The sequence below is a fragment of the Nyctibius grandis genome, chromosome 11 (assembly GCF_013368605.1).
Source record: "Nyctibius grandis isolate bNycGra1 chromosome 11, bNycGra1.pri, whole genome shotgun sequence".
Lineage (NCBI taxonomy): Eukaryota > Metazoa > Chordata > Aves > Nyctibiiformes > Nyctibiidae > Nyctibius > Nyctibius grandis.
This window is the reverse complement of record NC_090668.1, coordinates 8,770,072-8,786,248: the sequence shown is the minus strand read 5'-3', so window position 1 is coordinate 8,786,248 and position 16,177 is coordinate 8,770,072. Positions and strand designations below refer to the sequence as shown.

The window sequence follows — 16,177 nt, the reverse complement described above, 5'->3', positions numbered from 1 at the left end:
GTTTGTACTAGCACACTCTGAAGCCATCTTTTCTGTACTATGACTGAGTTCTTAGAATATAGGAACTGATCTGTACTGGTCAGTAGGTTGTCTTTGCCCAGTGAAGATGCTTCCTGCTTCATCTTCCAGGCTATGTGTGTGTTGTAGAGTTGACTAAAAGCAATTCCATTGCAAACTGTAATATTATTGAACGCTCCTTGAGTGCAGTGTGTCCTACCTAAGCGCACTGCAGACCCTCCCATGTTAGCGTAGGTAGTGATGTGTGTTCTCAGAAGGTTGTTTTACAGAATGCATCTTCTTTGTTGTTCTGATTAGGGATTAGAGAGATGTCAGAAGAAGAGAAAGGAAGGAAGCACTTAAAAAGAGGATAGGAGCTGTATTCCTGTGGGTGTTTTTAGTACATGAAGCTGAAATCCAGATTCAGGATGCAAAGGAATCAAAGTAATAAGTTATTGAGAAGAGTTTTAAAAGAAGGTGGGAATCTGCTTTTAAGTATAGTTTGGGGGCTTTATCGGGCCCTGTTGAGTATGTTCTTTGCAGTGTGCTGTGAGTGTATAGACCATGTTTCTCCATCCTCTCCTTAAATCTGTTTGGTGGAATGCAGCTGTATTTTACAGGGATGTGACGGGTAGCAGGAATTCAGCCTCTCACGATGATGATTAAAATAACTGCCTCAAATATTGTATATTTCATATCCTTGTAGTAATTTACTCTCTTGTAGTCTTTAAGAAAATCATAGAAGATGATAGGTAAGTGGAGGAACTAAGAATTGAAAGAAGTCATGTACTATGAAACATCTAAATTAGTACCAACTTAAAATGGCTATTCAATGCCTTTATTATGTGCAAGGAACATGAAGTTTTGAAGCACAGAACTAAAATTCCCAATGTCTTGGGGGAAAAAAAAAAGGAATATTCCCCTGTTTATAGCTCAAAATACTAAGCTATTAGCAGATTCATTTAGCAGGAGTGATACAGTAATGTGGTAATGAATGCCAACAGGATTAAAACACAGGGATCAGTGCTTTGTGTAATAGACCATGTATTTTGATTTGCTTTTGGTTTTTAGAGCAATGCTTGGCTAACAACAATAAGAAAATTTAAAAAAAAACCACACAAAAAACACAAAAAAAACCCACAAAAAAACCCCGTTTGGGAACAAACAAACAAAAACCTCACACAAAACACAGTGTAGGAAAATGCACGTAAACCCAGAGGAAATACATGGGCAGAAATATTTTCCATATTAAAAATATGTTGTGTATGAGGATGCTGGAATTTATCCTTGTAGTCTCAGTGAGCCTGTAATCCAAATGCTACTGAATTAAACTACGTTATCACCAAGAATTTTGAGAATGCAGAATACCTAGGAAAATAACTACTAAGGCCAAAACTATAGTTTGCCTCTGATTCAGAGTGTAAGATTCTGCAATGGAATTGCAGAATGAAGCACATTCTACTTCAGCGCCTTTCTTTATTGAGTCTTCTTGTTCTATAAATAACATCACTGGCACTTGAACCAAAAACACTGCATAGAAATATAGCTGCAGCTAAGAAAAAAAAGGGGCGGGGACACGGGGGACTTATGCTAAAAAATACGCCAAATATTCAGATGGCGCTGTTGAATTTTGTGCAAACTTCCAGAATTAGCTGCTTTATGCAGTCATTGCTCCCACGCTACAATAGGTTAAGAATGTTAGTAAGTAGGCTCATGCTGTGAACAAATCCAGGGTTCAGGGCAGCTGATTCGCTGACTGGGCTTTTGGGTGGTTGGAGTTCTATCTCTGACTACATTCCAGGAAGTGAGGACAATAGAATAAACAAACAGTGATTAATAGTTTTTAGGCTCTCTGTGGCTCCAATTGGTAAGTAAAAAAATATACAGCTACTTCAGCAGTAATTAACCCACTTGAAAAATGAACGTTCTTTCCACAGTCACATTTGTTCAAGCTAGTCTTAAAATGTAACATAGTATAAGTACTTTTTGTTTTTCTCAAACTCCACAAGATACATTCACTTTTCTACTGTTAAAATATTCAGATAACTGAGAATCTACTATTTTAAATGAAATTGTAATTCTGAAACATGGTATTCTACTCATTAGGTTGCTTTGGTAGTATGTGCAAGTGCATTGTTTCGTTCCTTCCCTTGATGTAAAATGTTGAGAGCAGTTCATTCACCTCCTTCCTTCCCAGTCATGTTTCTGATAAACACCTACATGAGTAGGTAGACCCTCCTGATAAACTACAGAAAAATAAATTTCTAGTTCACTATATTTGATTTATAGCTTGAAAACAAAAGCTGATGGTTTTTTTTAAGCAACAATTCTGTTATAGAACTGCATCTGAAAAGAGCAGGTTTCAAAGCCGTTTCCCAACCATTTAAATCACAGTGATGGTAAATGAACAGTGTGTATTGAATTGGGAAATTTATTTGGGGACCTTTGTCAGATGTAACTGGAAAGAAGCAATACTGGGATGGTCACTTCATTCTCTGCTACATCAGATTTTGTTGTCCACTAGATGTGATATGTTCTTCAGACATTCTTTTTTTTTTTATACAAGTCCCGTAAGTGTCAGCCTTAATTGATGAAGGCTCTGAGTAGAGGTGAAGATGCTTCCAGCTAGTATTTGGTGCTCTCAGAACTTGGGGATTTGAAAGGGCTTCTGATGTCTTTGTCAACAAAGGAATGAAAATGAAGAAAGGTATCAATGTTACAAGTGATTGAAATACTTCACAATCACGTTTGAAACAAATTTTAGAATTTAAAATATGTGCAAGTATGGAGAAGTAGATAGTGGCTTCCAGGAAGTAGGGTGGCTGGAGAATTCATAGGCTGTACTGAGAGGACTGTTGCATGTTACTGTAATACAAATATTTGCATTACAGATAAATTCCTTATACACTGATACAGACACCTATGGGAATGCATTAGATATGCAAACATTCTGTGCACTGAACTTGCTTTTATCCTGACCTTAAATATCAGCAGAAAATCCATGAGGTGTGGGCTAGTCACGCACCTTTTCATTAAACTTAATTGTACATTCTTTGTGCGTTACTGGAGACTTGGTAGATGTTGAAAAGTTGAATGAGTGTGGATTAGGGGTCTAAATTTCAAAGCAGCAAACTACTACAATGCTAATTTTAATGCAGATGATCCATTGGACACTGAAATAATTGTCCTAATGTAGACTGCATTTACTCTGACCTGCAGTAAATCTGTTAACCTGCAGTTAATAGTTGTGTTGGCATAGACCTGACATTGCCTAAAAGTCCACTGAAAGGAAAAAAAAAAACAACCAATTTTCTAGCCAACCTAGAAAAGAAAAACATCCTATGATTAATTTGTTCTATTGGAAACATTTTTGCCAGCTTTGGTGTGTTAAAATTTGCAAAAATTCTTTTGTTGCTGTAGGCTTTTCTCAGCTAAGAGGCGTTCCTTGTTATGTCGCTGTATACATGTGTAACTTTATTCTTTAACTTCACAGTCTTTCTAAATTGATACATAAAGTAGTTTCAGATTTGGATAGCTGTTGTGGATCAGAACTTCATCTGAATTTTTGGTTGCAGTAAGAGAGTGCTTCAAGAGATCTAAAAGTGGGATAAAAACCTTCCATAACTACAGTGTGCACACATGGAACAGACACAGGCCTTTGCTAGCAGCAAGATCTAGGCCATCTTCTATTTGTCCAGACATATTACTGTGCCTGGAAAAGTGATCAATCTTGTAAACACTGAGATACTTGAAGAGAAGGTGATATTTATTTCATAGCACTGTGGGGGTTTGGGGGGGGTGCGGGCAGGAGTTGATAAATTGCAATGTATTTTGGTGTTCAACCTGATTTGCCCATCCTCATGAGATGAGTATTAAACCTGCTATATGCTATATTGGTTTTTATTTACAGTAAAAACTAACAAATGGTCCTAAGAATCCTAGGGAAAAAAAAAGAGTCTAAAAAACAAAGCCTAAAACCACCCAAACAAAGCCCACCTCCTCAAAACAACCAAAACCTTGAAATAGAGTTTGTAATCTTTTAAAAACAGAACTATTAGTTCTATTTTTATTTGTCTGCAATCATACTCTCAGAAGGGGGTTCACTGTGAATGGAAATTGTGCGGAGAGGCTTGTGCTGTGCTGTTTTCTACTAAGTTACTCCACACAGAGACCATAAACCATAGAAAAGCATAGTTAATGCAAAATTGATGTCTTTGAGAGGTCAGTGTGATCGTTTAATTTATGTTAACACCTGGACTTGTGCTGCAAGTTTTTTAAGTGACTAGACAATTTCAAGGTGTTTACTCAGAGGTCATTTATTATGAGCTTTTAAGTGTGAGTAATTTGAAAGCCTGGATTGAATTTTATTTTCTTGAACTTAAAGCTATTCTTTTTGGCAATGCAAATTCCAACTCACAAAGAGAAAAGGAAACTTACAACTTTCTGAGTTGCTTCCTTTCCAGTGTGTTGGCAGAAGGTACTTTAAAACTAGAAATTAATGGACTGCGGATAAGAAATTAACTTGTTTGTGTCTTGTGTTACAGACCTGGTTACTGGAAGCATTCCACATGGTCAAGCAGTACTTTGAGAAGCTTATTTTCTATTAAATGAAGTTTAATTTTGAGGTAAGTTTCTGTTTAATTTTCTTTGTTATGCATATAATGACATAAAAACTCCTACAGTAATTAAAAATCTGCTGCCTGTATATATTAGTGTAATATTTTCTTTGGAGAATGCATGAAATGTATACAGCTGTGGCTGTGTTTGTGAAGAGAGAAAACAAGCTGAAAAGTAAGTGTGATGCATGAATATTGAAGCTCCAAGTAAACATTGCAGTTAACAGCCAGGAGACTGACCTGACCATTACAGCTGTTGACTATTTTTAAACAGTTTCCAGGGAGACTGGAGAATATTATCATATAATAGAGTTCTTTAAGCCTTAGGAAAAAGGGCCATGCCTTTCATTGGTATGAGAACAAATAGCTGAGAAGATGACTTAACTTTATTTCATCTTAACACATCTAAGAGAGGTGGCAAAAAGAACAAGGAAAAGTCATTACTAGAATAACTTCACAGATACATTACAATTTCTATACTGTAATGCTTTGAGAAGAGAATGTCACAAAGTGATGACTGCCTTTGGGCAAAATGTTGATAAATCTTGCTCCAGACTCTTAATCTGTTGGGTTATTTTGACCTTGTACACATTACTGTTCTAAATGTGTCTCTGGCTTTGACTGCTCATCTGGAAATGCTGCTTGTAATACTAAAAGGTTGCTAACGGAATTTTGTCCTGCTATTCTCCATGTTTGAAACATGTCTTTAGTGAACTTTCAAAGCGGCCTATAATTAAAGCAGCATGTCAGTTTATATCAGATATGTCTAAGGACAAGGTTAAATGAAGTAAAAGCACTAAAGAGTAAATAGTTATTTATGATATGCATTTCATCATAGGTGCAAATCTTAAGGCTAGATGGTTAGTAACACTGTTTTGTTCTTGTTATTGTACAGTTAGAGCTAAATATTTATAGAGCATTCTTATAATGAAGCCTGTCAGCAAGAGCCTTGTAACTATTGTATTTTTAAGAACTAACACTGCATTAAGTCATCTTTTGCAATGTCTGTTTTCTTAATTTCTATGATGCTGCTGTCAGATCACTGTTATCAATTGTGGCATCAAATAACATGGCTAAAGATCTTAATTAGCTTTTGATTTTAGAATTTTTTTTTTAAAGTATTTTCTCTTTGTGTAGTTAGACTAATTATGTCTGGCTGTACAACTGATTGAACTGGATTGGTAACTACTTACTAATCAGACAAAACAGGTGCTTTTCTTAACTGTGAAAAGAGATTTCCCCCAGGAAATGTTTTCAATTCATTTATGCTGGCCTGATTCAGGAATGAATCTCTCAAAAGTCCAGAATGATTTCCCTCCTTTCTGTTGGCAATATGTCAGTGCTGCTGGCTGTTGTATATGTAAGTGCATGGTAGGAGAATAAACTTGTACTCAAGAAATTCAGTGACCTCTTCACATGGGATCTTGGTTAACTGATGGAACAATATCCCAGTAGTAGCAGAAAGTAACCATAGTCACTAGTGGAATCACTGCCCGTGAAGAATATGAATAGTTAGGAACGCTTCAACCCCTTTTCTTCGTGTGTACACTGGAAAGAAAACAAAAACTAAAATTTCTGAAAATTCTTTCAGTTGGCTTTAGATGTTATGTGATTGTCTTTGTGGAAATCCAATTCGTTAGAATACTTTTTGAGAGTTAATGGCGTGTGTTTACTTGGAATTTACTAACACAAAAATGGCCAAGGAAGCTGATTTTTGCCTGTCTGCCATGATTCAGTGTTTTTTCTGCATCAGATAGTTCAGTTATTAAGACATAAGAAACTCAATCTTAAAGAAAACTTTCCCTTATATGGCTTTGATAGGGTGGCTCATTTGTCAATATTGAATGAATTTGAATGTTTGCACCAGATGGTAAGCAAAGTAAAACTATTTATCAAAAAAAAAGACAGAACTAGAAAAAAGCAGGGTGTTTGTGCTAAATTGTTCTATTTACTTTTTCATAAGTGGAAAGCATTCTGAAATGTTGCTATAGGAAAATGCACCTCCATGTCCTAATCCATATTATACAACATTAGTTCTTAAAGAAAAAAAAAAACACCAAAAACCAAAAAAAACCCATGTTTTACTTGAAGATTAGCTCACTACAATATGCTGTTTTCTTCTGTGAAACTGAAGAAAATAAAATCACATTCATTTTAGTATGTTTTACCATTTATGTTTTTTTTTAATGGTAGTGATAGTTGAATAGCTTTTTTTAAAGCAATACTGATACCATGATGCACAAAGTGCTTATGGACTTATTCCAAAGATAAATATTGTGTGTCAGCATATAACTTCTGCTGCAGCCATTACCATCATATAGGCCAAATAGATCAGAATTAGGTCTTGTGCTGCAAGAATTCTTGTGTTGCTCTCTCCATTCCGAGTTCTTGTTCGGTTTGGTCTTTTTTGTGGTGGTAGTGCATGGGGGGTGGTTTAAATTAGTCACCCTTTTCTACTGTGCAGTAACTGTAGTCTTTGTAAACCACATTATCATCAATGGTGGGCTGGTTTTAAGGTCCCCATCCTCAGTCACTGAATCAAGGGGATTTCCATGTACTGTATGTGTTGAATATTCAAAATCATCACCCCAAGATGGAAAACTTTTTAATCTACTTTGCTTCTGTTCTGTGGACTAAAACTTTCAAAAAAGACTTTTTTGAGAGTTTGTAAGTACAAGAATGTGCTGATGTGTACAATTTCAGTTCTGGGAACGTGTGGACAAAAGATGAAAATGATCAAAAGGCTATTGAGTGACTGCTTTCTGAATTGCCGTATCAGCACTGGAAGAAATTGCTCAAGTGAGAATACAATAAAATGGTTTCTTGTTGAAATTACTTTTTCCGAGACATCTTTATCTTTTTCATATGTGATCCAAACAAGAAATTATAACTTCTTATTGATGCCAGTATTTAGGGGGAAATAATAATAAATAAAAATAAATATATAAAAATATTTATATATATAAAATATATGAATATATCTAAAAATAAATAAAAATAAATAATTGGGTGAAAAGTTTTCTAGCTCTCTTCAGGGTGAATAAAAAATCATATTTTATCTTGTGATTTTCATTAAAATAACAGGGCATAACTAACTTCTCTTTGAAATTTCCCATTCAAGTCTCCAAAGTTTCCAGTGTTAAGATTATTGAGGCTCAGCAAAACATAGCTGTCTTCTTCAATGTGAGCAGCTCTTAAGTAATTTAAACTTAGTTTCACATACTTCAAGAAAGGCGTTAGGTAAATGTCTAGTGGAAGAAGGCATTGTTGAAGGCCTTTACTGGTTCTGACAAAGAATGGGTAGGGAAGTAGAGACTCTCAGGGGGAAGATTATGATCTAGGCAAATCGTTGGCAGCATCCAAGTCTCTTTCCCTGAACAGTGTCCTAAACCCTAACAGGGTGTCACTTTCAGCTTTTGTTAACAGTGTCACTTAAAACATTTGAACGTGCACACAGGCGTTCCAGTGAAGAATAGTTGTGACACAGCACGTTATAAGCAAGTAGGAAACTGCAATAAAACTGAGATTCCTGCCAAAGCTGGATAGATTTCTGGTTTTAATACCTGGCTTGCTTGGTGGTTTTCAATATTTAATTTCAGTATTTTGGTGGTTTTTTTCCCCATTTTGGAGGAAGTGTATGTTTTATACCAAGAGAATAGGATGTAAATAGAACTTGGAACTGTGAAGAAATCTATTCGATGCTTTAATGCAAAATATGGAATGGATTGGGAAATAGTGGTGTGGGATTAGGTTGTAGTAGGCAAGAAAAGTGTTACACTAGAAAACATTTCACTCCTGTCTTGCCTTGTTGTTACAGTAAGGTACATCTTAGAGGGAAAGGATTGGAGTTACACAAGGAAATAAAATCCAAAGCATAAAAGGACTTTTCCCTATAATGGGACATCTCTGTAAGAGAAAGAGGGATGTGGAAGGCTTGAAAAAGTAGGTCAATTAATCTCATGTTTATACATAGGAATTCTAGTGTAGGTTTAAATTGTGTAATGCTGGGTGAATGCAGTACACCATTCAGGTACGTAATATAAGATTTAGCACAATGCTTATTTCTAAATAAGCTTAGATAAATATGTTGTAAAAATCAATGATTCATGGCATTTCGTTTATTATCTGTGGTAGTCGCCTCTCTGAAAAAACAGTGGAATAATACCACTAGTATCAGCAATTATACGGAAGTTTTATTTCAAATTTTTCCATTGAATATTTTCTCTATCTTTCTGCTGCTAGTCCATGGATAGGATTACTTCAGATTTTTGAAGTATTGCATTATTAATCAGACTGTAAATAGGTAATTCAGTATGAGCAATCCAATGAGCATTCCATTGCAACTGGAGCTGATTAATGATGCTGAGCTTGCAGTAACTATTAGGAGGTTATATTTTAAATGCTTGATGCATGTCATCGAGGTCTTACAGCTAAAGTAGTTAGCCATTCAGTCAGTGATGATAGTGGAGGGAGGAAGAGTAGGAGGAGAGCTTTGACCTTGAGTGCACTCATTACACTGGACAACATATTATGGAATTGTGTGTTCTCTTCGCTTCCCTTTCAAATGGAAACTTTCTCATTGATACGCAATGCTTAAAAGCCATGATGATTTTCAGGGAAGTGTGTGTACATGTGCTTGAATCATACATGCACACACAAGTATGCTGTTTTTATGTAACATTTAGCGTGTTTGTATGCACACACCTAAAAGTGTAAATAGTATATCAAAGCCAAATAGTACTTCTAAAAATGAGATTTGATATATCATTAAACATGTTATTTACCATGTCAGCCACTGTAATACTTTTTTACTAATACACATGTTTTTTAAAATAAAGCTGAGTTCTTTAATAGTTTGGTTGTGAACATGCTATGTGTTTCTGCAGTTGTGGTTTATTTGTTCCTTTTCAGGTGGTAATAGATACCAAAATAGTTAACAGATCTTTATTAAGTATTGGTGCATCCTGTTGCCCATATACATTGTGCTTTGTTGTTTGCTACAGAAATAGTGTGCTTGAAAACATCCAGTGCTTTGCACTGTGTGCAGAAGTAGATAACCTTGATGAGATTAGATAAGGATGGATATGGATTTCTATTTAGAAATACATCCCTCCGTGTGTTTTTATAGTATGAAGTTAGGGGCTGATATTATAACATACTCTAGTTTTAAATACAGGTTTATAACTGTTGAATTTTCACATTAATAGCCACTTAGGTATAGGGATTATGTTGGATTTACTGTTCCTTTAAGCCGGGAATTGTTTTCAAAACTCATTTAAACACTTAAAAGAAAATAAACAGAAAATTTAATTCATGACATCAGGACCTTGTGAACAGTCTTTTATTTATCAGAAGAGAAGTGTTGGTTCCAGACAAGGCCTGTTTTCTGGGTGGCAAGTTGAGCCTACATCTCATGACAAATAGAATTCCATGTTTCTGTATCTACTTGGAGCTGAAGAGGTTTTACACAGTGATGGAAAGAATGAATCTCCCTGCACAGCTGTCCCCTATGTTGTTATTTATCCAAGTGTTGTCTTATTTTCTGTCTTATCTTTCATGGATTTGTTTTTGTAAGTGCCTGAAACTCACTGTGGAAGTCAGCAGTAAAAATGAAAGTTTTGGCACAGGAATAAGAGCTGGGAACACCCTAGAAAGTATATAAAAATGAAAACTAAATCAATTTGGCTGTGTGATGTTGTCTGCAGAAATTAACACTGAACTCAGGGAAATGAGAAACATGAATTATAATATATTGGAGTGAAAGAGAGATGGTCAGCTGTTACTTTTAGGTCTTTTAAATAAGTTGCCGTAGTCATTTTGCTGTGATTTTTCCTTTTAAGGATGTGGTCAGACTGTGTATTTGGAATCATTGGTGAATCTGTGAAATTTCCAGCTGGTAAATCTTGTTGCCCTACTTATTGTAGCCTTCCTTAGCATAGGAGCTTTTTAAATGGAAAATCTTTTTGCAGGTAGAAACCCTACAGGGAAAATAAGTCAGTGTCTGTCTGTGATTTGCAGCCCAGTTGCTTGAATTGCAGGACCATTTAAAATACTTCTGGCTGTCTGTGTTCAGACATTCATCTGATTCCCACCGAAATAGCCATTAAGTAAAAAAAACTTCAGTCTTGGAGAGGGCTGCTTGGTGAGTATCTCCTAGGTAGCCAAAATGATAACTGTCAAAGGTTGATCCTAGCTGAAACAAGTGGAAGTCCTAGCTGGAATCTTATGTCTTTAGGTAGGAAACTGATATGACAAGTTCTGAACTTATATCCTGGTGGGAAAGACAGATAGCATTCAGTGTCCTCTTACCTGCCTTTTTTTTAATCACCGTCTTAGGACAAAAGACACTATGGAAATGAATGTTTACTATGACAGTGATTTTGCTATCATTTGTATTGCTGACAAGCTCAGTAGATAGTGAAAGTATAAATAAAAATGGTAGCTCAGTCACTTGGATTTATATTGAACCATACAGTTTTAAAGTGCACTTCATCTTTCTGTATAAGGCTATTTTAACACAGAATGAATTTTAGCACACTTTATGTACTTGAACAGGGAAAATCTGAGTTAGCTTGCCTTGAAGAGTAGCTATAAGTTTCTGACTGGGACCTGCTTTGCCATGCTTTGCTTAATATAAATGACAATCAGTCTTTTAAGTTGTCAACCTAGATTTTCCCTAAATGACTGAGCTCTTTACCAAACATCCTGCTTTCCAAATGGGCCTGCAAGAAATAATGGTTTTCCGAGTCAGGAATCCCTTTGCCTTCATCCTCAATTTGTGAAGATTACAGATGAGCAGATGAAGTTCATTGGGGAGATGAGGGTTTGGTTGTCAGCATGACTACTAGTTGTGTGAGGTCCTCCAAGTTCTTCTGGGCTTACTTAAATAGGTGGAATGCTAACTTGCCAGACTACGGTTGCATTCATTCAAATAACATTTTGTAAATGTGTACTTTTTTTTTTCCTGCCTCGCTTCCTATTTTAGTGAACTCTTTTAAATGATTGTATTAACTGATTGTTGGGATAAAAGGATGAAAATCTACTGAAAGCAATTTCAGTGTCTGTTAAGTCCACCATTTCAGATCAAATCAATGAGAGCAGAGAACTATTCCACATAAACCACATCACAGAACTGGCAAAAATAATTTTACTTGAGCCTCACTAATTTTCTTGTTCTGTGTAGCAAAGCTGTTTCTGAAGACTTGTCTACTCTAATTCTGGATGATGATGCTGATCAAATATGTATTTATTTCAGTGATTTCAGTAGCTAAGTGGATTTTATTTTATTCAGTAGTTCAGCTTCCATAACAAATAAAGAAGGTTGTTTATAAAGCCTGTAAGAAACTCGAGCAGACCATTAGTTGCCTTCATGTTCCCTAAGGTAGGTAATCGAGCAGAGTATGTATGAAATAAGTGTTGACTGCTGTTCTCCTTAAAGAAAATTATCAAAAAGTTCCAGGGAGTCATCAGCTGATGTTCAGGAGAGTGGGAGGAAAGCAACAGAAGAATCCTTATATGATTTACCGTGACACTTTTATCTGAAACTTAGCAATACTGTTTCTGTACCTGAAGAAGATTCCTTGATTGTCTTTTGAATGGGCAGAGCGTATTACTGTACAAAACTCATAATGTATTCTAAACTCTGCCTACACATGTCACTTAAAAAAAAAAAAAATGAGGAAATGCAGAATAATATTTAGACCACAGTAGGTGAACACAAGAGGTCATATCCTAGCTGTGTTGTTTAATGACCAAATTAACAACTCTGAGTGGTTTATTACACCCTACTTTGGGGCAGTTGCCAAGAATGGCAGGCGTAGTTCAGAACTGTGAGTGGTGGCTTTGAATTAATTCAGTGAAAAAAAGTATTGAAGAGAGTGTGCTCAAAGGTTGTAAGCCTAGACATAAAAGCTTAAGAATTGTCCTTCAAAATGTCATAGCATTTCAGCAGTTGAAAATAGTGTGAATGTACAGAACTGTGCAGGCCTGGATTTAACAGCCCACTTGGCAGTTCAGCCTGTTACTGTTGTTAGTGTGATTTAGAATCTGTGGGTGAAATGCTTCAAATACTCAAATCTGCTGCTTTGGAAAATCAGTTTTATATCAGCTTAACTCTTCCACAGAAAAGAAAGTATTTTTTCATCTTTTTCTTATCATAGAATGGTTTCGGTTGGAAGGGACCTTAAAGATCATCTAGTTCCAACCCCCTGCCACAGGCAGGGACACCTATAATTGACCCATGTGCTCCTAAATTACCAGAAATCAGAAAATATATTTGAAGTTGCATAAGTATATATCCCACTGTAAGCAAGTTGCAGCTCTTGTGATGGACTTAGATTAACCTACTAGGCAGTTCTCTTTGGTTTAAAAAAATAAAGCAATGCCCCCTCCCAACAAACCCCTCAAAAAAAAAACCCAACAAAAAAAATCCCCAAACAAACCTCCACCAAACAAAAATGTCTTCTGTATCTCAGATACTGTGTTTTAATTATACTCCTAGAATCTGTGAACATCTTTATTACCACCCTCCCAAGGACTCTCTTAAAAAGTGCTTATCTCTACAACGGAAGCACTTCATTTGGAGAGGAACCTAGCAAAAGGATGTTGATTCACTTATGATTTCTACAGAAACTCATGTTCCCTGTTTTCAGCTTTCTCCTGCAGCGTTCTTACAAAGTAAGAACAAAAGCCTGGAAAGCCTCTTCGAAGAGTTTAGTTATTTACTGCCATATTGGAGGCTCCTACTCCTGAGACTGATGACTTCTGTGTTACAACTAGTTCCAGTTAAGCTCTTTGCTTGTTATCTAAAAGCTGTTTCAGCTCTGTTTGGAACAATGACATTCCTCCTGTAGTCCCTTGTAATTCATACTTCCTTTTGAAGATGCATTCAAGCAAGTTAGTTTGCAAATATGCCTTTTGACTTAAAAAGCAAACTGTAGTTGAATTGCTAATAAGCTGACTGTCTTATAAACAACTCTTAGACTCAAATATTTTGGTCTCTTACATAGTTCTGCTTGAGGGTACTTCCTTGCTGGGTTCTTAGCAAAATAGATGCTGTTCCTGTACAACTATATGTGAACTGAGAACAACATGATTAATGCTTACTAATGATTAAAGCCTACTTTCACAGTAGCCTTTCAAAACTTGCCCTAGTTCACCTTCGTTTTACCTTTTTTTCAAGTGGTTTGTTTTTAAGATTCGGTATTGCATGCTACAGATAAATGCTATGATTTTTCCCTGAGATTCTTGAAGATTTTAACTGTAAACTTGCTTATCAGGATGTGTGGTGTGCATATACAGGCATTGTGGTTGAGGAGGGCTTTTCTTGGGGTAGGGGGGCATATAAACCCCTCGGAGAGCTTTAAACTAGATTCGAAGGGGGATGGGGTGGTAGCTGGGCCTGCACCACTGGGGCAATGCTCTAGTGTTGAGGTAGACCAGGAGGCCCCCCATCCCCCTGGGGTGAAATTAGGAGGTGAATCTGGGATGAAATCGGTGTGCCCAGCTCGCTCCCTGAAATGCCTGTACACCAATGCACGCAGCATGGGGAATAAGCAGGAGGAGTTAGAAATCCGTGTTCGGTCGGGGGGCTATGATCTAGTGGCAATTACAGAGACTTGGTGGGACGCCTCGCATGACTGGAATGTGGTCATGGATGGCTATGTCCTGTTCAGGAAAGACAGGCCGCTAAGGAGAGGTGGTGGAGTTGCTCTTTATATGAGTGAGCAGCTAGAATGTATTGAGTTCTGTCCAGAGGTAGATCAGGAGCGAGTTGAGAGTTTGTGGGTGCGAATTAAGGGGCAGGCTGGCAGGGGTGATACTGTTGTGGGTGTCTATTACAGGCCACCGGATCAGGATGAGGACGGTGATGAGGCCTTCTACAGGCAGCTGAGAGCAGTCTCTCAATTACAGGGCCTGGTGGTTGTGGGGGATTTCAACTACCCTGATATTTGCTGGGAGGCCTACTCAGCCAGCCATCCTCAGTCCAGGAGGTTCCTCCAGTGCATTGATGATAACTTTCTGATGCAAATGGTGGATGAGCCAACTAGGAGAGGAGCGCTGCTGGATCTGATCCTCACTAACAAGGAGGGTCTGGTGGAAGAGGTGAAGGTTGAGGGCAGCCTTGGTTGTAGCGACCATGAGATGGTAGAGTTCAGGATCTCATGTGGCAGGAACAGAATAGCTAGCAGAATCGCAACCCTGAACTTCAGGAGGGCCAACTTTGGCCTTTTCAGGCAATTGCTAGGGGAAATCCCATGGGACAGGGTACTAGAAGGTAAGGGGGCCCAAGATAGTTGGTTAGCGTTCAAGGACTGCTTCTTCCGAGCTCAAGATCAGAGCATCCCAACAGGTAGGAAGTCAAGGAAGGGTACCAGGAGACCTGCATGGTTGAACAGGGAACTGCTGGGCAAACTCAAGTGGAAGAAGAAGGTGTACAGATCGTGGAAGGAGGGGCTGGCCACTTGGGAGGAATATAAGTCTGTTGTCAGAGGATGTAGGGAGGCAACTAGGAAAGCTAAGGCCTCCTTGGAATTAAACCTTGCAAGAGAGGTCAAGGACAACAGAAAGGGCTTCTTCAAATACATTGCAGGTAAAGCCAACACTAGAGGCAATGTAGGCCCACTGATGAATGAGGTGGGGGTCCTGGAGACAGAGGATAAAAAGAAGGCGGAGTTACTGAATGCCTTCTTTGCCTCTGTCTATACTGTTGGAGGCTGTCCTGAGGAGCCCTGGACCCCTGCGGCCTCAGAAGAAGTCAGGATAGAGGAGGAATCTGTCTTGGTTGATGAGGGCTGGGTCAGGGACCAATTAAGCAACCTGGATGTCCATAAATCCATGGGCCCTGATGGGATGCACCCGCGGGTGCTGAGGGAGCTGGCGGAAGTCATTGCTAGGCCACTCTCCATCATCTTTGCTAAGTCGTGGGCAACGGGAGAGGTGCCTGAGGACTGGAGGAAAGCGAATGTCACTCCAGTCTTCAAAAAGGGCAGGAAGGAGGACCCGGGTAACTATAGACCGGTCAGCCTCACCTCCATCCCCGGAAAGGTGATGGAGCAACTTGTTCTTGGTGCTGTCTCTAGGCACATCAAGGATAGGGGGATCATTAGGGGCAGTCAACATGGCTTCACCAAGGGGAAGTCTTGCTCAACCAACTTGATAGCCTTTTATGAGGATGTTACCCGGTGGATAGATGATGGTAAAGCTGTGGATGTGGTCTATCTCGATTTCAGTAAAGCGTTTGACACGGTCTCCCACAGCATCCTCGCAGCTAAACTGAGGAAGTGTGGTCTGGATGATCGGGTAGTGAGGTGGATTGTGAACTGGCTGAAGGAAAGAAGCCAGAGAGTAGTGGTCAGCGGGACAGAGTCCAGTTGGAGGTCTGTGTGTAGCGGAGTTCCGCAAGGGTCGGTTCTGGGACCAGTTCTATTCAATATATTCATTAATGACTTGGATGAGGGATTAGAGTGCACTGTCAGCAAGTTCGCTGATGACACAAAACTGGGAGGAGTGGCTGAGATGCCGGAAGGCTGCGCAGCCATTCAGAGAGACCTGGACAGGCTGGA

The 16,177-nt window shown here is 38.2% G+C and overlaps 1 protein-coding gene across 5 annotated transcripts in view; it reads left to right on the top strand.

Annotated features, from left to right (window-relative positions):
* The window catches only part of TLN2 (talin 2), a 197,211-nt gene that overhangs the window by 55,840 nt on the left and 125,194 nt on the right, over window positions 1-16,177 (top strand). For all 5 annotated transcript variants that reach the window (XM_068410654.1, XM_068410655.1, XM_068410657.1 and 2 more), the window contains exon 2: window positions 4,542-4,622. The gene's annotated coding sequence lies outside the window, so the exon portion shown is untranslated. The remainder of the gene's footprint in view (window positions 1-4,541; window positions 4,623-16,177) is intronic.